Below are 24,149 nucleotides of genomic sequence, written 5' to 3' on the forward strand. Positions count from 1 at the left end.
TATTCAGTTAGATCATGGTTGATCTTCACCTCAATTCCATTTACCTGTCTTTGCTTCATATCCTTTGGTACCCTTAGATAACAAAAATACATCAATCTCAGTCTTAAAAAATTCAATTGACTCAGCAATCACAACCTTTTTGGGAAAGAGTGTTCTATATTTCTACTACCCTTTGTGTAAAAAATTGCTTCCTGATTTCACTTCATTGAATGGATTTTGACTTTATGAGATAATGCAAAATGAGTGACAATGATTTCGCAACCCATTTTACATCTCTCCTGATTTCTATTTCCATTGACTGCAATTTGTGTAATTGCTCTTGTTACGACCAGGTGAGGAGGGGCGTCTCAGACTCCCCTTTTGCCTCTTCTCTGGTTTGACCGCAACAGGGTTTATCCTTTTAACACAGTGATTTAACTTACCACCTTCGTGAGCACATGCTCCTGCCCATCTAATTATAATTGTAAATGAACCAAACAGGTTTTCTTGAGTTTAAACAAGAAAGATGTAAGTTTATTAACCTTATACTCTAAACTCGTTAAAATTACGAAAATACATGATGCATCCATGCTCACATTCATACGAGAGGCCCACACACACACAAATAGATAGAGAGGGGGAAAAAAGAGTTGGGAGGTCGGAGTAGAGTCCTTAATAAAAATGGAATTTAAATACGGAAGTGTAGTCCCAGTGTCCTTAGTTGAAATTGAAGTCTTGAAGTCCTTGCTGGACCATGTGCACAATTTGGGCTTGCTTCTCTAGCTCCAGAAGGCTGAAGAGAGGCTTTATCCATCCTCTTTTCCTGACTGAGGATCTGTAGATTTGAGGTTTAGCTGCAGCCAAGGCTGCCCCGGGAATTTGCCGGAGAGAGAGAGAAGTTCTTTTTTCCTTGGAGTTCAGTTACTGTCTGCTTTCTCCAGGACAATTCACAAACTCTCAGTCACACAGGTAGTCATGTCATGTGACCACCTCTTTGTTTGAAGCAGCACCTTCTCGGAGGATCTTTGAAATTCAAGGCTGTTCATACATATTTGGTGTGGGGTGGGGGGGTTGGCTCTTTCAAAGTCAATGGGTGTTGATGGCTTTTGATGACCAGCATTGATAAAACCATTCTAGGTAATTGAATCAGGGAGCACCTGATTGTTCTAATTGTTCTGGCTAGACCTTTGTCTCTCAGCCGGCCTTTTGCTTCTCATATACAAATTGTGCGTGGCCACCTTTACTGCTTTGTTCTGCTTTTTAAAAGTTATTTGTGTTTCAGTGCTGTATCTCTAAATAAAAAAAATAATAAATAATGTCCAGTAGAAAGCCTCGGGCAAAGTTCCATACGACAAAATTAATATTTTAAATTTGGCAAATGGGATTTCTGTCACACTCTCAATCTCTATCCTCTCGATCCTTCTGGTTTCCCTCAGAATTGTTTAAGAAGGGTGGGAAGGATAATCCAGGAAAATATAGGCCAGTGAGCCTTACGTCAGTGGTAGGGAAACTATTAGAGAGGATTCTTCGGGACAGGATTTACTCCCATTTGGAAACAAACGAACTTATTAGCGAGAAACAGCATGGTTTTGTGAAGAGGAGGTCGTGTCTTACTAATTTGATTGAGTTTTTTGAGGAAGTGACGAAGATGATTGATGAGGGAAGGGCGATGGATGTTGTCTATATGGACTTTAGTAAAGCCTTTGACAAGGTCCCGCATGGCAGACTGGTGCAAAAGGTGAAGTCACACAGGATCAGAGGTGAGCTGGCAAGATGGATACAGAACTGGCTCAGTCACAGAAGACAGAGGGTAACAGTGGATGGGTGTTTTTCTGAATGGAGGGATGTGACTAGTAGTGTTCCGCAGGGATCAGTGCTGGGACCTTTGCTGTTTGTAGTATATAAAAATGATTTGGAGGAAAATGTAGCTGGTCTGATTAGTAAGTTTGCGGACGACACAAAGGTTGGTGGAGTTGCGGATAATGATGATGATTGTCAGAGGATACAGCAGGATATAGATCAGTTGGAGACTTGGGCGGAGAAATGGCAGATGGAGTTTAATCCGGACAAATGTGAGGTAATGCATTTTGGAAGGTCTAATGCAGGTGGGAGGTATACAGTAAATGGCAGAACCCTTAGGAGTATTGACAGGCAGAGAGATCTGGGCGTACAGGTCCACGGGTCACTGAAAGTGGCAACGTAGGTGGATAAGGTAGTCAAGAAGGCATACGGTATGCTTGCCTTCATCGGTCAGGGCATAGAGTATAAAAATTGCAAGTCATGTTGCAGCTGTACAGAACCTTAGTTAGGCCACACTTAGAATAATGCGTGCAATTCTGGTCGCCACACTACCAGAAGGACGTGGAGGCTTTGGAGAGGGTACAGAGGAGGTTTACCAGGATGTTGCCTGCTCTGGAGGGCATTAGCTATGAGGAGAAGTTGGAAAAACTCGGATTGTTTTCACTGTAACGACGAAGGTGGAGGGGCGACATGATAGAGGTTTACAAAGTTATGAGCGGCATGGAGAGAGTGGATAGTCAGAAGCTTTTTCCCAGGGTGGAAGAGTCAGTTACTAGGTGACATAGGTTTAAGGTGCGAGGGGCAAAGTTTAGAGGGGATGTGTGAGGCAAGTTTTTTACACAGAGGGTGGTGAGTGCCTGGAACTTGCTGCCTGGGGAGGTGGTGGAAGCAGATACGATAGCGACGTTTAAGAGACATCTTGACAAATATATGAATAGAAAGGGAATAGAGGGATATGGGCCCCGGAAGTGCAGAAGGTGTTAGCTTAGGCAGGCATCAAGACCGGCGCAGGCTTGGAGGGCTGAATGGCTCTGTTCCTGTGCTGTACTGTTCTTTGTTCTTGTTCTTTGTACACAGTGATGTAAATGTGGCCAATGATTCATAAAGAGGCAGAATTACTTCACTATTTTGATTCAACTTTGACCTTTCATTACATCCCAAAATCTCATTTTCTTAAATCACTGCCACTGAACATTGTTGCAATAGCTTCACTTTATTATCAATCAGGACCTGCAGATTTCTTTCCTTTTTCATACACATTATTTTCTTTCCACTTAAGTAACAGTCCCTTTCTGGAGTTATTTGTCCCCATGTGAAGCACTTGGCCTGTCCCCACACTGAATTTCATCTGCTGCTCGCCTGCCCAATTCTCAAGTATGTTCAAATTCTCCTGTAGCTTTTCAGATTCACAGCTTAATACCTTCATCAGCTTTGTATCATTTGAAAATGTAGCCACTGCGTTCATGACTGCTAACTCCAGATCATTTAAGAAGAAATTAAAATAAAGGAAGGCCCAAAATCACCCTCTGCGGGGTACACATGGTCATATTCTATCAGGCTAATGATTCTCTGATGAGGAAAGAAACCTTTCAATTGGAGGCAAGTTAATATCTTGTAGGACGGGAGAAGCTTTCAGGTCACACGCAGCCCCTATTCTTGGCAATCTGTCCTTTAGAAGTCCAGGTAACTCAATCCTATTTGCAATTGTATTTTCTTCTTTGCTGGTTTGTCTTGCTTGCTTGGAGGCTTGAAAAGAGCGATTTTCAGTGCTGTTGCCTCATTGGTGGACATATCAAAAATCTGTTATCAGCAACTTGAGATATATGCAAATTAATGGGAACATGGATTTATACTTTATATGTGACTCCCCCAACACCCCTCCCCAGGGGCCCTGGCCCAATATTAACTTGGATAGTCTTAGTGCAAAAGGCTTAAAGAGGGCGGAATTCTTAAAGTGCATCCAGGAGAGCTTTTTGAGACAGCATGTAAAAAGTCCGACAAGAGAAGGGGCAGTACTGGACCGAATCTTAGGGAATGAAGCCGGACAAATGGTAGAAGTGTCAGTGGGGGAGCATTTCAGGGAGAGTGACCATAACTCTGTAAGATTTACAGTAGTTATGGAAAAGGACAAAGATGGACCAAAAATAAATGTACTGAATTGGGGGAAGACCAATTTCAATATGATAAAACAGGATCTAGCCAAAGAGGACTGAGAGCAGCTACTTGTAGGAAAGTCTACATCAGTGGGAGTCATTCAAAAAGGAAATAGTGAGAATTCAGGGCCAACATGTTCCCGTAAAGGTGAAGGGTAGAACGAACAAGCCCAGGGAACCCTGGATGTCAAGGGGTATAGAGGATTGGATAAGGGGAAAAAAGGAGGCTTATGGCAGATTCAGAGGGCTGAAAACAGTGGAGGCCCTAGAGGAGTATAGAAAGTGTAGGGGGGTACTTAAAAAAGTAATTAGGAGAGCAAAAAGGGGGCATGAGAAAACACTGGCAGGCAAGATAAAGGAACATCCCAAGGCGTTTTATAAGTATATTAAGGGCAAGAGGATAACCAAGGAAAGAGTAGGGTCCATTAGGGACCAACGTGGCAATCTGTGTGTGGAGCCGGAGGACGTAGGTGAGGTTTTATATGATTACTTTTCACCTGTGTTCACTATGGAGAAGGACGATGTAGGTGCAGAGATCAGAGAGGGGGATTGTGATATACCTGAACAAATTAGCATTGAAAGGGAGGAGATATTAGCAGTTTTAGTAGGCTTACAAGTGGATAAATCCGCAGGCCCAGATGAGATGTATCCCAGGCTACTATGTGTGGCAAGGAAGGAGATTGCAGGGGCTCTGACACAAATTTTCAAATCCTCTCTGGCCACAGGAGAGGTGCCAGAGGACTAGAAACAGCGAATGTGGTGTCATTATTCAAGAAGGGTAGCAGGGATAAACCAGGTAATTACAGGACAACATCAGTGGTAGGGAAACTCTTGGAAAAATTCTGAGGGATAGGATTAATTTACACTTGGAGAGGCAGGGATTAATCATAGATGGTCAGCATGGCTTTATCAGGGGGAGATCATGTCTAATAAATTTGATTGAATTTTTTGAGGAGGTAACTAGATGTGTAGATGAGGGTAAAGCAGTTGATGTAGTCTACATGGACTTCAGTAAGGCCTTTGATAAGGTCCGCTTGGGAGATTGGTCAAGAAGGTAAGAGCCCATGGAATCCAGGGAAATTTGGCAAATTGGATCCAAAATTGGCTTAGTGGCAGGAGGCAGAGGGTGATGGTCGAGGGTTGTTTTTGCAAGTGGAAGCCTGTGACCAGTGGTGTACTGCAGGGATTGATGCTGGGACCCTTGCTGTTTGTAGTCTACATTAATGATTTAGACGTGAATATAGGAGGTATGATCAGTAAGTTTGCAGATGACATGAAAATTGGTGGTGTCGTAAATAGTGAGGAGGAAAGCCTTTGATTACAGGACGATATAGATGGGCTGGTAAGATGGGCAGAGCAGTGGCAAATAGAGTTTAATCCTGAGAAGTGTGAGGTAATGCATTTTGGGAGGACTAACAAGACAAGGGAATATACAATGGATGGTAGGACCCTAGGAAGTACAGAGGGTCAGAGGGACCTTGGTGTACTTGTCCATAGATCACTGAAGGCAGCAGCACAGGTAGATAAGGTTGTTAGGAAGGCATATGGGACACTTGCCTTTATTAGCCGAGGCATAGAATCTAAGAGCAGGGAGGTTATGATGGAGCTGTATAAAACACTAGTTAGGCCACAGCTGGAGTACTGTATACAGTTCTGGACACCACACTATAGAAAGGATGTGATTGCACTGGAGAGGGTGCAGAGGAGATTCACCAGGATGTTGGCTGGGCTGGAGCATTTCAGCTATGAAGAGAGACTGGATAGGGTAGGATTGTTTTCCTTATAGCAGAGAAGGCTGAGGGAGGGACCTGATTGAGGTGTACAAAATTATGAGGGGCATAGATAGAGTAGATAGGAAGAAACTCTTTCCCTTAGCGGAGGTGTCAATAACCAGGGGGCATAGACTTAAGGTAAGGCACTGTGACGCAGTGGTTAGCACCGCAGCGTCACAGCTCCAGCGACCCGGGTTCAGTTCTGCGTACTGCCTGTGCGGAGTTCGCAAGTTCTCCCTGTGACCATGTGGGTTTCTGCTGGGTGCTCTGGTTTCCTCCCACTGCCAAAGACTTGCAGGTTGATCGGTAAATTGGTCATTGTAAATTATCACTAGTGTAGGTAGCTGGTAGGGAATATGGGATTAATGTAGGATTAGTATAAATGGGTGGTTGATGGTCAGCACAGACTCAGTGGGCCGAATGGCCTGTTTCAGTGCTGTATCTCTCTATGACAGGGGATTTGAGGAAAAACTTTTTCACCCAGAGGGTGGTTGGAATCTGGAACACACTACCTGAAGAGTTGGTAGAGGCAAGGACTCTCACAACATTTAAGAAGTATTTAGATGAGCACTTGAAATGCCATTGCATATAAGGCCATGGGCCAAGTGCTGGAAAATGGGATTAGAATAGATAGGTGCTTGATGGCCGGCACAGACACGATGGGCCAAAGGGCCTGTTTCTGTGCTGTATAACTCTATGACTCTATTCATGTACAGCCCATGAGAGCACACAGCTTGGGCAGCCCTGTTGTAGGAGATAAGGCAAAGGTGAAACTTTAAAGAAGTTATTTCACAGAAAACAGTGTAAAAGCTTAAAGTTCACAGGTAAATTTTTTTAAATTGAAGAATCAAGTTTTGTTCTTTCAATATTTGTTGAAATAACCCTGACTGCTATACTACAACACCTGTACTAAAATACCTCAAATAAATATTCTTACATTCACTGTTTGTCCATGCTGGTGGTGATAGCAGTGTTTATTGGAAGGTTTGGGTATGTTAAAGCAAACATTTGATTTTTTTTTCCCAAAGCAGTTCCAGACAATTTACACTGTGTGCCTCAGAGAGAGTCATCTCACACCGTGCTGTGCTCAGCTAAGGTCATACACCTGCAGTACCTCGAGATAAAGAAATGGGACCTGAAGGAATGCTTTGTCATACACAGACAAACAACAGAAGCTTGCTAAGGTGCTGAGGCTTCACAGTTCACATTTGCTTGTGATTTGAGGGACTTCCTAAACAACTAAGCAAATACACCTGGCCTCTCCTGCTCACCAAGGCCTACACTGGCAAGCAGCCTGAATGTCTTCACATTTTATTTAATTTCAGAAAGATCACGCTATCTTTCCCTAATGTATACCTTTAAAAGATTTCTTTCCTCGTTTTTACAATATCTTGCAGTTAGGATATTATGGTTTGTGGATATCATAGGATGGGTGTCAATCAATCATATTGTTTATTGTGCTTAAGCATGTAACTGTCCATCTAAGTATTTGTTTAAAAATGCTGCGAGACCTTGCCAGCAGCTCAGGGTCTCATAAAATTGACGCCAATATCTCAATTATCTTAGATTTCACAAGAACGATCTGCTTGCTGATTTGAGGTTTAAGTCGTTACATTAGGTTCCTTAATAAATTTCTTCTTCACAATATTTTCCTCTGCATGACTTCTTCACTTTGAATTTCTATTGACATTCCCCTCATTTCAATCTGCCCTCCCTTCATGTTTTGTCTATTGTTAGTGGATCTGACTGTCACTTTACGCAGACATTATTCCAAATGTTCCCCAAGCAGAATTGACATTCTTTCTTTCCACCACCATGGAAGAACCATTACTTTTATGCTTCAATTACAGTGTTCCTTATCAATGCATTTACAGTGCAAGGGGGAATACATTCCCCATACATGTTATTGGAGAATAACTTAGAAGAAAAACTTACATTTGTATAACTCCTTTTACAACCGCAGCACATTCCAAAGCCTTTACAGCCAATTAAGTATTTTTTTTTCCAAAGCGTAGTCACTGTTGTAATGTAGGAAACACTATATCCACTTTTGTGTGCAACAAGGTCCCACAAACCACAATGTGATAATGACCAGATAATCTGTTTTTACTGGTGTTGGCCGATGAATAACGACTGGCAGGAACACATGAGAACTTCCCTGCTCTTCTTCGAAATAGTGCCATGGGATCTTTTATGAGATGGGGCCTCAGCTTAATGTCTCATCCAAAAGCCATCCCATCTGTATTTGAGGTATTTTAGTACAGGTCTATAGCAGTCAGGGTTATTGAATCAAATATTGAAAAAAAAAATCTTGATTCTTCAATTAAAAAAATACAATTTTACCTGTGGGATTTAAACTTTTATGCTGTTTTCTGTGAATTAACTTCTTTAAAGTTTAACCTCTACCTTATTTCCTGCAACAGTGGCGCCCAAGCTGTGTGCCCTCATGGGCTGTACATGTAAGTACCAGAGCCCCTGGGGAGGGGTGTTGGAGGAGTCACATATAATGTATAAATCCATGTTCCCATTAATTTGCATACACCTCAAGTTGCTGATAATAGATTTTTGATATGTCCACCAATGAGGCAACTGCACTGCAAATAGCTCTTTTCAAGCCTCCAGGCAAACCGGACAAACCAGCAAAGAAGAAAATACAATTGCAAATAGGATTGCGTTACCTGGACATCTAAGGGACAGATTGCTGACAATGCAGCACTCCCTCCGTACTGCATTGGAGTGGCAGTCTACATTTTGTGCTGAAGTCTCCAGAGTGGAACTTAAACCCACAACCTTCTGACTCAGAGATGAGGGTGCTACCAACTCAGCCATGACTGATATAATAGGAAAGGTTATATATTTGATTCTGTACGGTTTTTAAATGACTAGATCTAGAAAGGAAGCAGTTTTTCCTCATCAAATTTCAAAGGTCTGCTGACCTTTATTTGAAATTTGATGAGGAAAAACTGCTTCCTTTCTAGATCTAGTCATTTAAAAACTGTACAGAATCAAATATATAACCTTAAATAAAATTCTGCCCTTGGAGGAGAGCACAGAGATGGGAGGCAAACAAAATGGCAGGCATGCCGTTCCCAATGTTGCCCGGGCCCCCTACTATTTTGTCCAGGATGGTGAAGGCCAAAGACAGTCTTCCACTCCAAGGCCAATTGAGGCCCTTTAGTGGCCAATTAATGACCACTTAAGCACCTCTTTCTGCCTCCACCTCAATTTTGTTGAAGGCGGTGGGGCCCGCCGCTGCGGAGAGACACAAATAAAGCCTGGCAGCCTCTTAGTGGGGTCTGGGGGTCCCTCCTTTGCAGGACATATAGGGCCCCCGGAGGGCCTTCCTGGCGGCGATCGCTGGGCCCCCAGGAAGACCTCCACCATCCTCACTAACCACACCACCCCCCCCACCCTATCGCCAGGGTCAGCCTGAATTTATTTTTTTATTCATCCATGGGATGTGGGCGTCGCTGGCCAGGCCAGGATTTATTGCCCATCCCTAATTGCCCTTGAGAAGGAGGTGGTGAGCTGCACGGCTCCAGTGACCCCAAACCCACGCACCTGTCACTGCTGCCTGCGGCACTGCCGGTAATGCAGAGCTGCCAGTCTTCCGATTAGCCCGCAGCTCTGGAGGCGGAGTTCATCCCTTAAAGGGATGGTGTCCCCAATGGCCCGCAGTGAAATGGCTTCAAAGGTCTGATGGAGGGCCGAGGCGGGGGTCTCTTCCCGCCTTCTGGTCTTCCGCCAGGACCCCCATTGCCAAAATAAAATGCAGCCCAAGGTAGCTATGTGACTCAGCCAGGTTAGTTGATTTGGTAATTTGCAAGGATCCAGGGGTTTTGTTTGAGGTGAAAATTGAATTGTACATGTTCATGGCATTAGCGGGTACTAAGCCAATGGATGAGCAGCCATTTATTTGCATATTTTGCAGTAATTCCTACTATAGTGTACTTAATCTGGATGGCTGAGAGATCTGATTTCTGAGACTCGTGGACTGGCTAAACACTGGGAAATTCTGCCATAGTATTTAGCTCCAGCAGGAAATGAAATTTTCCTCATCCACGTACAGCAGCACATCTGGCAAAATTAGCAAATAAGAAACATCTGTTTCATCCAAGAATCTATCAGACTCTGTAAGGACAATACACTAAAAGTGAGTTTTTTAACCCATTCGCAACTTATAGTTTCAATGCTTTTAAGCATTATGCTAATCTAGTATTTCGCAATATCATTCGGCTCCTTTGTACTAACCAAGCTGCAAGTAATTCTAATAGTATTACTATGCACATAATGATCTGATGTATAGGATTTTCCACATTTTCAGAGGGACAGGAAAACATGGTCAGTATCTGAGGTGATCTCCAGTGAGCTATATACACCACAATTAGCAGCTTTTTGTTAAACTTGGACACACCAATCCATTCTTGATACATATAAAGGCACAGGTTTCAGGTCATAGCAGACTCAGACTGCTCAAGGAAACTGCCTTTTTGCTATGATTGCCAGCCAAAAGTGTTGGGTAAATGCCTAACCTGTAGCATTGTTTTACATTAACAACAACAACTTGTATTTATATAGCACCTTTAAAGTAATAAAATGTCCCAAGGCACTTTACAGGAGTATCATCAAACAAGAATTGACACCGGGCCACATAAGGAAATATTTGGGTAGATGACCAAAAGCTTGCTCAAAAATGTAGATTTTAGGAATGTCTTAAAGGAGGACAGAGAGGTGGAAAGGCAGAGAGTTTTAGGGAGGGAATTCCAGAGCTTAGGGCCTTGGCAACGGAAGGCAGTCACCAATGGTGGTGTGATTAAAATTAGTGAAGCTCAAGAGGGCAGAATTGGAGGAGTGCCGAAATGCCGGAGGATTGTAGGGCTGGAGGAGGTTACAGAGATAGGGAAGGGTGAGGCCATGGAGGGATTTAGAAACAAGGATGAGAATTTTAAAATTAAGGCATTGCTTAACCAGGAGTCAATGTATGTCAGATGGTGATGGGTAAAGGGGAATTGGTGCGAGTAAGGACAGACACAGGCAGCAGAAATTTGGATGACCTCAAGTTTATGGAAGGTAGAAGATGGGAGGCTGTCCAGGAATACATTGGAAGAACCATGTCTAGAGGTAACAAAGGCATGGATGAGGGTTTCTGCAGTTTCTGAGTTGAGACAGGGGCAAAGTCGGGCAATGTTACAAAGGTGGAAATAGGCGATTTCAGTGATGGCAGAAGCTCATCTCAGGGTCAAATATAACACCAAGGTTGCGAACCGTCTGTGTTCAGTCTCAGCCAGTTGCTAGGGTGAGGGATGGAATCGATGGCTAGGGAGCAGTGTTTTTGGCAGTGGTTGAAGACAATGGCAGAATTTTAACTGCCAAGGGGAGGCAGGTTTGGGTGCGAGCACGGGGGTTAAAACCCTGAAAAGTTGGGAACCCGACATGATCCCGCCAATTCCGGGTTTAATCCAGGCGGGTGTGCAGCGTGCAGGAAGCCCCCATGGAACTGTTGGATAAGTAATTTTAATACATAGACTCCCAATTAACTGAGGAACTAACCCAGTATTCTGGCTTTAACAACCAGAGCATGAGTTTCTGAACTGTGTGGAATTCGCCAGGGTTCAACCAGGCGAGTGCACAATGGGGAGTGCTTCTTCAGTGAAACTGACTGGCTGGGAAGCCTTCAAACAGTGCAACTGAAGGGCTACAGCCCTGCCTAGATAACAGGCTGGTTGTGTTATTTCTTGCCAGTCAGTCCATCTGTCTTGCACTTCTCTCACCTTGATCTGTATTTCCTGCTGTCAGCCCTGCCATGGCATGGCAGCAGCTTATGCAGCTCCACCTTCCACCTGTGACAAGGTACAAGAGGAGCAGCAACACCAGTACCAACAGCACCAGCAGCAGCAGCAACACCAGCAGCAGCACCAGCTGCCTTCTCCTCAGCCACATGCCACTCCACAGAACAGAGGGATGGACACAGAGATCCAGCTTGAAGGAGGTGAGACCCCCAACATACGGTCCATAGGTAAATGATCAGCTCTCCTGATGTGCCTGAGCACCAGTGCCTCAGGAGGCTCAGGCTTTCACAGCAGGTCGCTGTTGACATCTGCAGCCTACTGGAACGAGACCGTCTTCCCAGTGGACCAGGGGAGCACACATAATGGCCGTCATGGTGGCCATCAGGGGAGGACCCACAACCCCCTTCCATCCATTTCTACCTGGAGTTCTGTGCTCTCTTCTCCTGCAAGGAAAGACAGCAGAGTTGTAAATGTGAGAAATGGATTGTGTGGAGAGGATGGAAGGACAACAGCAGTGGAGGGTGACTGTGAGGCATGGGTGCATGATGGCACAAAGATGAGGGTAAGTCAGTGCAGTCTGTTCAAATGGGAATATAGGAGGTGCCTCGAGATAGAGGAATGAGTGAAGCTACAAGGTGTGGTGGTCTGAAGAGTGCTGTGCAGGGGAACGGGGAAGCTAGAACGTGGAGGTTGGCAGTTGAAAGTATTATGCACCTTTCCTGCCCTCCTGAGGTCCTTGAGCCTCTTGGGGCACTCTATCCAGATTGTAGGGACCACGGTCCGGCTCCTCACTTCCTCAGCAAATCCCATCGACTCCAGCTTGGTTAAAGAGGCTGGCCTCTTCCTCCTGTTCGTGGGAAACATCACCTCACTTCAGTCCCTCGCATCATACAGTAGGACCTTCAGGTAAGATTCAGAGCCCGGACTGGGAGTGGGGGTGTGGGTGGGCTGGGGGAAGGGTGGTGGTTAGTGGCGGGCAGGGTGGACAGCCTTCCCAGGTCTCCTTCCCATTTCTGTGGTTGCTGAAGTAGATGCCTGCTCAGGTCGGAAAAAAAGAACCCGACCTAAACCCGACCGAACCACCGCGGACCCGAGTCCCTCTGATTTTTGCCCCGAGCCCGACCCCGACCCAAACCCAAACCCAAACCCAAACCCAAACCCGCCCCGATTCGACCCAACCCGACCATCCATTTACCTTCGGACTTGGGATCTCCACGAAGCTACAGCACATGTGCGATGATGTCATAGTGATGTCACTCGCTCAATGCACAGACTCAGTTTCGTCCCAGACTCCCAGCTCAGGTAAGTTTTTAAAATTTCAATACTTACCAGCAGAGCACTTACCGTGTGTGTCCGGCCCGATCCGACTCAACTTGGACTCAGCCTGACCCGAGCCGAGCCTGAACGTCATACCCTGAAGATGGGCTCGACCCGATCCAAACCCGACACATGTTATCGGGTCCCGTCGGGTTCGGGTCGGGTAGCAGGCCTCTATGCTGAAAACACAGGAATCACTGTACAGTTCAGCCGTTCTGACCCCTGCCAGGGTCCCTTTCACTAGAAATCCTTTCTTTGAAGATTCGGCATGTCATCTTGCCTGCCCTGTCTGGTTGGTCGGGAGACCTGGAAGCAGAATGCTAATACTGTGACTTAGCTAAAGAGCCACGGCAAAGCCCGTTAATGAATTAAATGTTTTCGGTACACAGTAGCAGCCGCCCCGCTGCGTGAGGGTCTGTTAAGATAAAATTCCACCAAAAGCTTTATTCATCTGATGCTCTGCTTAAGGTTGAGTTACAGCTACTTAAGGCAGATACTTAATATAGAGTAGGGAAACATCTAGGAAACAGCTATCGTAGCATAATTAGGTTTGATTTAAGAACTGAAATAGAGTGGGAACAGTCAAAGATAAAGGCAATTGACCAGAAAAAAGCCAATTTCAGTGAGATAAACAGGGAGCTATACCAGATAAACTGAAAATATTCCAAATAAGACACTGCACAGGCAATAGGAAACATTCAAACAGAAGATGATTTAGATACAGACTAGATATTCTCCAAGAAATAAAGTTGGTGCAACTAAAGCTGGAGTTCTTTGGATGAATAAAGAAATTTAAATTGAGGCTCCAAAAAAACAGGCATAATACAGACCTTGGATCAATACTATAAAAGGTAATTAAGCCAAATATAGAAAATATAGAATAGTAAAAAAGATTATCATGGTTAAAAGCAGGTATGGGGTTTCAGATAACATAAAATAAAGAGTAAAATATTTTATAAGCATGTAAAAATGTAAAAGAATAGTTAAACGAAACAAAAGCGGAATTAAAGATGAAGAAGGAAATCATATGAAGACAGAAATACTTGGAGAGTACCATGTTTCGGTTTTCACAGACTATAATTATGGTACCGAAAGAGTAAAAAAGGACGAGATGGAAGATTAGATACAATACCTATATATAAAGAGATAATATAGAGAAAAATTGTTGGATCTCAAAGTGGAAAATCCTTGGGGACAAGATAGTCAGCGAGGAAATTGCAGACTACAGTCTTTCAAACATCCTTAAATACTTAAGTTATGCAAGAGAACTGGAGGGTTCCCAATGTGACACCTCTGTTCAAAAAGGGAGAAAAGGATAAACTAGGCAACAATAGGCCAGTCAGCCGAACATCGGTAGGGGTTAGCATTCTAGATATTATAATATGGGCTAAAAGTAATACTACCAAAGAATGACATTAAGAACACACTACATGTATTTGTAAGAATCAAATCATGTCTGAGAAAATAATGGAGTGTATTAATAAAAGGAATGCTGTGGATGTTGTGCATACGGATTTTCAAAACACATATAATAGGATGCTTGTTGATAAAATTAAGGCATATGGTATTACAGAGAGTGCGGGTGCATGGATAGGAAGCTGGTTACAAAAACAGAAAATGTTTCATAAAAAATGTGAAAATGTGTATCTATATATACACTAGCTTCATAGATTGCAAATGTATATTCTTGAGAAATATGTTTAAAAAGACAGGAAACAGAAACCTGTGGCTAATGAATGTTTTGGACAGGAGGGACATTAAGACTGGTGTCCCCCAATGGTCAATGTTGGACCATTGCTTCTCTCAGTATAATATATATATATAGATAGAAGAAGCTTTAGCAGACATGGGTAGAAATGGGTTAATATATGCACTGCCAACTTCAGCAGTTTAGAGAACAGTAGAAGCAGCACGGCAGAGGTTCCATTCTCTGCTCGTGAAAAGCAGAACTCACCTGGCATCTTATCCTTCTCTAAGCCTTGAACATGGAACTGCTCGGAACTAGCCCACTGAGACTTAATGGGCCGGATTTTATTCCGGCGATAATGGCCCTGGCAGCGGGCCGGAAGGCAGGGGGGGATGACCCGCCTCAACCCTCTGTCGGACCCCCCGTTGCTATTTTACAGTAGGCATCCAATTAACTGCCTGCTGTCGGGGATGTCGTCCCTTTAAGGGAGGAGCTCCCGCCTCCAGAACTGCCAGCCCTGCAGTACCAAGGAGTGGAGGAGACCCTGGGAGAGATGAGGGGGGGTCAGGGTCACCGGCGCCATTCAGACAGGCCCCGATGATGGGGTGGGGGGGTGTTAGTGAGCGTGGGGAGGGGTGGATCTTCCAGGGAGTGGGGGTGGGAGGGCAGCCATTGTTACCCTAGATTGCCCCCAAAGGAGGGATCCTATGACCTCGTCAGGAGGCCACCAGGATTCAGCTGGTGGTGTCTCCCCATGGCGGCAGGCCCCTTAGTCTTCAATAAAATTGAATTTGAAGTGGGAAGAAGCTCTTAAATGGCCATTAATTGGGAGAGAGGGAGAGAGGGAGGGAGAGAGGGAGAGGGAGGGAGAGAGAGGGAAAGAGAGAGAGCGAGGAAAGGGAGAGAGGGGAGCAAGGGGGCAGAGAAAGCGAAGGGAGAGAGAGAGGAAAGAGGGAAGAGAGAGGGGAGAGAGATGAACACAGAGAGGGGAGAGAGAGGGGTGTGAGATGGACACAGAAAAGGGATAGGGATTAAGAGAGAGAGAGAGAGAGAGAGTGAGACGGGAGAGAAAAAGATCAAGATCACACCTGACAGCTGGACTTCTATCCAGATTCTCTGCATCGCTACATCAAGTGTGAAGGTAGACATTGACCCTTGTGCAAACAAAAAAATGCTAGGTACTCACTAAATAGCAAGAAATGCATTTTAAATCAGATTGTGTTTTGATGGCATTAGGTTGGCTATTGACTTGATATACAGATTAATTGCACCCCCCCCCCCCACCACCCCCCACCATGTCTGTGGCTGAGTCAATAATTTTGTCAAATGTTCGTGGTGCAACATGTTGGTGCCTATCCCTGATCCTGAGAAAGCGGGAAAGTTAGATGTTTACATATTTGCCCATGGCAATCATTAGTATTGTAAAATTACCCATTATTCATACAACTTGTACATTTAAAAACATAAAACAAGGAAGAAAGAAGGACTTGCATTTATATAGCACCTTCCACAACCTTAGGATGTCCCAATGAACTTTAACACCAATGAAGTACTTTTGAAGTGTCGTCACTGGTATAATATAGGAAAAAGTGCATTTAGATTAGCAATCTATAGTTAAAAAAAGCTCATGGTGGAACAGCAATTAATTAGAAAAGGATAAGATCACAAATAAAAGGAAGGGGTAAGAAAAATGTTTATGAAGCAGCAAACTGTAATCAGGATTTGGATTTGAAGGGTTCGCTGAACCTGAATACTGAGCTCACAATTTTAACTCATTAGACTGCCCAACCTACATCACCACTGTTTTAAGTCAATTCATAAATACTACTGGACGTACTATTTTCTTAATAAATCTATGAATGCTTGACCTCAACATTTCAAGAACCTTATTGATTTTGTGGAGTTGATAGAACATCTAATCATAAATAAACACACCCTCGAACAGGAGCACAATATCAACATTTTCCACACAAAAATAGCAAGTGTGGTGAACAGTGTAGAGGACTGCATGTGACTTCAGAAGAATAGAAAAGCTAGCAGATTGGACAGATGGATATAGTCAGCATGGCTTTGTCAGAGGGAGGTCATGCCTAACAAATTTGATTAATTTTTTGAGCATGTGACCAAGTGTGTAGATGAGGGTAGTGCAGTTGATGTAGTTTACATGGATTTCAGCAAAGCCTTTGACAAGGTCCCACATTGTAGACTTATCAAGAAAGCAAATGCACATGGGATACAAGGTAACTTGATAAGGTGGATTCAAAATTGGCTTAGCTGTAGGAGACAGAGAGTGATGACAGACGGTTGTTTTAGTGACTGGAAACCAGAGTCCAGTGGCGTACCACAGGGATCTGTGCTGAGTCCCCTATTTGTCATTTATATAAACAACATAGATGACTATGTGGGGGGTAGGATCAGTACGTTTGCGGATGACACAAAAACTGGCCGAGTGGTTAACAGTGAGGTGGAGTGTCTTAGGCTACAGGAAGATATAGACGGGATGGTCACATGGGCAGAAAAGTGGCAGATGGAATTTAACGCTGAAAAGTGTGAGGTGATACATTTTGGAAGGAGTAATGTGATACGGAAGTATTCAATGAATGGCCTGACACTGGGAAGTTCCGAGGAACAAAGGGTCCTTGGCGTGTTTGTCCATAGATCTCTGAAGGCAGAAGGGCAGGTTAATAGGGTGGTGAAAAAGGCATATGGGGCACTTGCCTTTATCAATCGAGGCATAGATTACAAAAGCAGGGAAGTCATGTTGGAGTTGAACAGAACTTTGGTAAGGCCACAGCTGGAGTACTGTGTGTAATTCTGGTCGCCACATTATAGGAAGGATGTGATTGCATTGGAGGGGGTGCAGAGGCGATTCACCAGGATGTTGCCTGGGATGGAACATTTAAGCTATGAAGGGAGGTTGGATCGGCTTGGGTTGTTTTCGCTGGAGCAGAGAAGATTGAGGGGTGACCTGATCAAGGTGTACAAGATTATGAGGGGCATGGACAGGGTGGATAGGGAGCAGCTGTTCCCCTTAGTTGAAGGGTCAGTTATGAGGGGTCACAAGTTTAAGGTGAGGGGCGGGAGGTTTAAAGGGGATTTGAGGAAGAACATTTTTACCCAGAGGGTGGTGACGGTCTGGAATGCCCTGTCTGGGAGGGTGGTAGATGCAGGTTGCCTCACATCCTTTAAAAAGTACCTGGAAGAAGTGCTTGGCACGTCAAAACATTCAAGGCTGGTAAATGGGATTAGGTAGACAGGTCAGGTGTCTTTAATGCATCGGTGCAGACTCGATGGGCCGAAGGGCCTCTTCTGCACGGTATTATTCTGTGATTCTGTGATATTCGATGATGTTTGATGCAGAGAAATGGAAAGTATTACACCTTGAGAGGAAGAACAAGGTGAGAATATAGACACCAAATAATAAACCTTTAAACAGAGTAGAGTAGCTGGGAGACTCATAAATTAATCTTCAAAAGTGGGAGGACAAATTGATAGAGCTGCTAAAAATCGTGCATGATCTGGATCTTATAAAAAGGGCAGCAAGTACGAAAGCAAAAATGTAACACTAAATCTACACAATCATTGGTTAGAGTGTTGTTATAATATTGAGGGTGAATTTCCATGGGGTGGCTCCCTCTCGTACATCATGTCTGGAATTTTATGACTCCCTAACAAGTGGACTAGAGGCGGGGTGTGGGGGGGGGAAATTGTGTGGGAGGTGGGGGGTGGTGGAGAGCTGTTCCAAATGCCTTCCCGTCTCCGCTGCAATTTTACGGGGGTGCGGTTGATCAGAAATGGCCTGCTCACTCCAGACCAATCAAGGCCTTAAGTGGCCAATTAACTGCAACTTAAGGGCCTCCTCCCACCACCATTGGTATTTTACCCACAGCGGCAGATGGCAAAGGCCCCAAGAACCCCACCTGGTAAAGCCAGGAGGCCTTCTAGTGGGCTGGCAGGGGCCCTCCTGATCGGGCACCCTGTGCCACACAGAGGGCCGCCCTGGAACCCCGAACTGCTCCCAACGCACAATACTCCCCCGTTCTCCCCAACCGATTGTTCCCAGCAAGTCCCTAAAACCATATCTGAGTTCCGGGGCCGTCCTTCCTCTTGCTTCCGTTGGCTGGGTGTAGTCCCAGCAGTGGCCACCACTCCCGGTAGCGCTGCTGGCACTAAGAGCTGCCAGCCTGCTGATTGGCCAGCAGCTCCATTAAGCGGGACTTCCTGCCTCAAGGAGGTGGAAGCCCCGCCCAAGACCAATTAAGGGCCTCGGGAGCGAAAAATCCCAGCCTGGCTCCCCAGGCCCAGTGGAGGCAGGCTGGCCACTGACTTTTTGACCGGTAGGCGGAGCCTCTCATCCAACGTAAAATTCCGGCCTATAACTTGGGTGGATTAGTTGTGGGAACCCCAGAGAGATGATAAAATAGTGTTTATTGTGCTTTTACAGGCCATCAAAGGTACTTCCGCCAAGGTTACAGTAGTCAGCTGGAGAATATCTTTGGGCAAATGTCAAGGCAAATGTAAGGGTGCAGAAGAGATTTCCACTTCATTCTGTACATGTGTGGACTCCCGTAGTTGCTGTCCATTTCAGTGGAGTAATGACAGTGAATGCTGACAGTGTTCCCATCATTACCATTGCAAAATCCAAATCTTTATTTCTATTCTTTCCATCCATGTGATATGCTTGATATACTGATAACTGAATTACCTCCAGCCCTCAGTGTTTAATTTGACTGAGTGATTAAAACACACACTAGCAAACAGTGTATATATTTATGTGCATACCTGGCAAGTATGTAGCCGGACTTTTATGCCCTCCCACAGGAGTGGGCTGGTGGAGAGGTGTTCATAAAATTGAGTGAGAGGGGGTGGGTAGGCCATTCCCAATGCCTTCCCACGCCCGCAGCAATTTTACCAGGGGCGGCAGCGGTGAGAAACGGCCCGCTCACCCCAGATTAATCAAGGCCCTTAAATGGCCAATTAACTGCCACATAAGGGCCTCTTCCCACTGCTGCTGGTAGTTTACCAGCAGTGGGCGGGCAGCTCCGGCCCTCCAGGAGGCCGCCAAGTAAAAACTGGTGGACTCCTTGCAAGCTGGGACGGGATGGGGGCCAGTGCCCAACCCGCCCTGCATAACACTCGCGCCCTACCCCCCCACCCTGATCCCAACCGACCACCCTTGCCTCACCTGGGCCCGGCCGATTCACCCCGGTGAGGTCCCAGACACTTACCTTTTTTCCCTCTTGTTCCCTTCCCTGGATACAGTCCCAGCAGTATCACCGCTCCCGTGACACTGCTGGGACTGAGAGCTGCCGGCCCGCTGATTGGACGGCAGCTCTTGGAGGCGGGACTTGCTGCCTCAGAGGGGCAGAAGTCCTGCTCAAGGCCAATTAAGGGCCTGGGGAGCATAAATCCTGGCGTGGCTCCCGAGGCCCAGCGGAGGTGGGCTCGCCCTTGACTTTTTGGCCGGTGGGCAGGGCCTCTCTCCCAGTGTAAAATTCCGGCCTATGTATCAAAAGTAATGTGACAGATGTTTTCACTCTTCCACGACTTCTCACCTGCACTAGTTCCCCGATTCCTCATACCCGTACACACCAATGTTACTCATTTCTTTGGAGGTAGAATTTGCCTGTTGTCCATAACATTTTCATCGTTAAGAAGGAACAATTGGATTATGACAGCCTATCATGTAATTCGTTGATATAGTCGAGATAGTGGAGTGGAGAAAAGTCATCTATACAATTTAGAGAACACATGAACAGCATCCATCAAATTTACAGGAGAGTTGAAAGATGCTTGTACGATTATCTGCCCTAAAAGTCCTTAAGTGACTTGGTGTTTGATATTACTCTTGTGAAGCACGTTGGGATATTTTACTATGTTAAAGCACTGTATAAGTGCAGGCTGTCATTGTTGTTGATGTCCATTGGCTATTTCTGTATCTCAGATCTAGATCTGTGCAAGCTCTTTGACTGTAGAGCAACATTGCAGCTGAGATAATCCTGCATTCATTTGACATCCACAGATGGAGATTTTCCACTATCCATGACCAGAAGTGAGAATACAGCTGATATTTCCTCTGCCTGGTCCACAGATGCTGAAGTTAATTGTAGCATCTCTATTGTCAACCTAAAACTGAGATCAGTCAAAAACACATTCAGGGCTTGGACTTGGGACATTTCTAGTGTGCACAGCTCAGGTTCACACTTGTTTTATCTATTCAAAAGTGAAAGAATTAATTATTTAATTACGACTGAATCACAATCATAGCACACTACTGACGGTCTGTGTATCTTTTTCAAATCTACAATGCTCAGCACTTAAAGGTGTATGATATATTTAATGGAAAAATCAAGCTATGTTTCTTTCAATTGCTTACAGATGGAGACCTCACTTGCTGTGCACTAAATGAACTTCCAGACGTCTCATCAAGCAAACAACCCAACTCCCAGTCCCAGATGTTCTTCAATATAAATCAACTGATGGTGCGACAATGTCTGTTAAGAACACCCAAACATAAGAAATTTTCACATCAGTTTGCCTTGATTCTTGAGTAAAATACACTGAAATGGAGACAGTGGAACATTACTAACCTCTGTAGAGATCCAGAATAACTAGAAATTAATTTTAGTGAATTTGCTGAAAAGATAAATCAAATCAAAACACATTCCTCATCATCCATATTCTTCAAAAATACCCAAAATGTTCAGAAATAAGGTGTTATGAATAACATTTACATGCTTTGCACAGCAATATTGCTATTTTACGCTTTTAGAAAATGCATGATAGAAAATACATTATTACATTAATCTACAGACTAAAATACAATAAAATATAAAATAATACATAGTAGTGCAATATTTAAAAAATATCAGTGACTTTCTAACTCCAGCTTACCGTTTGTTTCCTGCTGCCTCCTCTCTGTACGGGTCAGTATGGTCTCCACGTTAGCACTTTCAGTAGATCAGAAGGTTGTGGGTTTATGCCTCTCTCCAGAGATTAAATGTATTACCTAGACTAACACTCCAGTACTGTACTGTTGAAGGTCTTTAGCATGAGACACTAAAATGAGGCCCAGTCTGCCCTCTCAGATGGGTATAGAAGCTTCCATGACCCTATTTGAAGATGTGATTAGGATTTTTCCCAGTATCCTGGTGAACATTTATCCCCCAGCCAATATCTAGTTATTTATCTAATTGCTATTTGTGGGACCTTAGGACAGAATTTTGTGGGCTAAGTCCCTGCCGGAATGGCGGAACCATTTAGGTTGGGAACCCGATTTACTAATTGGCGAGCTTTTCCGTGGTTCTTTCCCTGAGCCGCAGCATTAGCATCCTACTTCCAGGTTCCCAGCCAAATCGGGAACAGCAGGTGGGATGGCGCATCCATTCTGTCAAAGGAAGGGTTTCTATTTCAAGGGACCATGACATGGCTTAGAGTGGCTCACCAGCACTTGGGGTTTCCAGCCTGCATCAACTACAGGAATGGAGAGTAGACCTGGGAAGGCTGCCCCTCCAGGTCTCTCACTCTTACCTGGAAGTCCTGCTGTGGGATCTGAGGGGCTGCAGTAAGGTGAGCACTCCCAGGAATGGGAGGAAGAGGAGAACTTCTCCAACCAAGCAGTCATGGATGGAAATGAATGAGGAAGTCAGCAGCAGACAGTGCACCAAGAGGATCCAGGACCTCAGGAAGGTGAGAAGATGAACAGTATAACACTTTCAGGTGCCAGGCCACATATTCTGATGTCCAGCATTCTCCCGCACAGAACGTCTCAGGACAACACACCTTGCAGCTCCACTCATTCCTCTCTCCAGGCACCTCCTCACATCCTCATGTGAATAGCCAACACTCATACTCACCTTCATCCTATTGCCTCTCGCACCCATGCCTCACAGTCACCACCACCCCCCCCCCCAACAAATTGTGTCCTTCCATTCCCCACCACACAAACCATTACTAACACTCACAACTCTCTGCTTTCTCTCCTTTCAGCAGAAGGGAGCAGAAGGGACTTGGAGAGTGGCAATGAGGTGGGGGTGACCCTGCAGTGACAGAGACATTATCAACCATTGGCAATGCATGTCCACCTGTTCAACTGGAAAGGAGGTCTTGTTCCAAGAGGCTGCAGATGTCCACAATGACCTGCCATGAAAGCCTGAACCTCCTGAGGCACGAGTGCTCAGACATGTCGAGAAAGCAGATCCTCAGTCTGTAGATCCTGAGTTTGGGGTCTCGCCTCCTTTCAGCTGAATCCTGGTGCCCATCCCTTCTTCCCTGTGGAGGGGCATGTGGCTGAGGAGAAGGCAGCTGGTGCTGGTGATGGTTCTGGTATTGTTCTTGTTGCTGCTGATACAGTTGGCGTTGGTGTTGATTTTCTTATCAGAAGTGCAAGGTAGAGATGCAAAAGCTGTTCCCATGCTGTGCTGGAGGCTGGCAGCAGGGAAGTACAGCTGAAGGTGAATGAAATGCCTTCCAAGAAGTTGGAAATGACCTGTCACTCTCAGAGAGAAGAAGGGCTTGAACAGCAACCTCTCATGTGGCCATGACTGGAGCTCTTCAGATTCACTGATCAAAGCCTTTCCAGTTTGTTAGTTTCACTGAAGAAAGTCTTCCCGCTGTGCAGTCACCTCAGCAATCCTGGTGGGTTACTGAGAGATTGGGAAATAAGTGCCCTACCTGTGAGTTTTTTTAAATTCTTTCATGGGATGTGGGCATCATTAGCAAGGGCAGCATTTGTTGCCCACCTCCCTAATTGCCCTTTTGAAGGTTGTGGTGAGCCACCGTCTTGAACCGCTGTAGTCCATCTGGTGCAGGTACACCCACAGTGTTGTTAGGAAGGGTGTTCCAGGATTTTGATCCAACGACAATGGAAAAAACAGTGATATAGTTCCAAGTCAGGATGGTATGTGGCTTGGATGGGAACTTTCAGATGGTAGTGTTCCCATGCGTCTGCTGCCGTTGTCCTTCTAGGTGGTAGAGATTGCGGGTTTGGAAGGTGCTGTCGAAGGAGCCTTGGTGAGTTGCTGCAGTGCATTTGTAGATGGTACACAATGCTGCCACTGTGCGTTGGTGGTGGAGAGAGTGAATGTTGAAGGTAGTGGATGGGGTGCCGATCAAGCAGACTGCTTTGTCCTGGATGGTAGTGAGCTGCTTGAGTGTTGTTGGAGCTGTACTAATCCAAGCAAGTGGAGAGCATTCCATCACACTCCTGACTTGTGCCTTGGAGATGGTGGACAGGCTTTGGGGTGTCAGGAGGTGTGTTACTCATCTCAGAATTCCCAGCCTCTGATCTGCTCCTGCCGCCACAGCATTTACTTGTCTTGTCCAGTTCAGTTTCTGGTCAATGGTAACCCTCAGGATGTAGATATTAGGGGGTTCAGCGATGATAATACCATTAAATGTCAAGGGGAGATGGTTAGATTCTTTCTTGTTGGAGATGGTCATTGCCTGGCACTTGTGTGGCATGAATATTACTTGCCACATATCAGCCCAAGCCTGAATGTTTTCCAGGTCTCACTGCATATGGACACGGACTGCTTCAGTACCTGAAGAGTTGCGAATGGTACTGAACATTGTGTAATCATCAGCGAACATCCCCACTTCTGACCTTATGATAGAAATAAGATCATTGATGAAGCAGCTGAAGATGCTTAGG

The sequence above is a fragment of the Heterodontus francisci genome, chromosome 10, assembly GCF_036365525.1.
Source record: "Heterodontus francisci isolate sHetFra1 chromosome 10, sHetFra1.hap1, whole genome shotgun sequence".
In the NCBI taxonomy this organism is placed as follows: Eukaryota; Metazoa; Chordata; class Chondrichthyes; order Heterodontiformes; family Heterodontidae; genus Heterodontus; species Heterodontus francisci.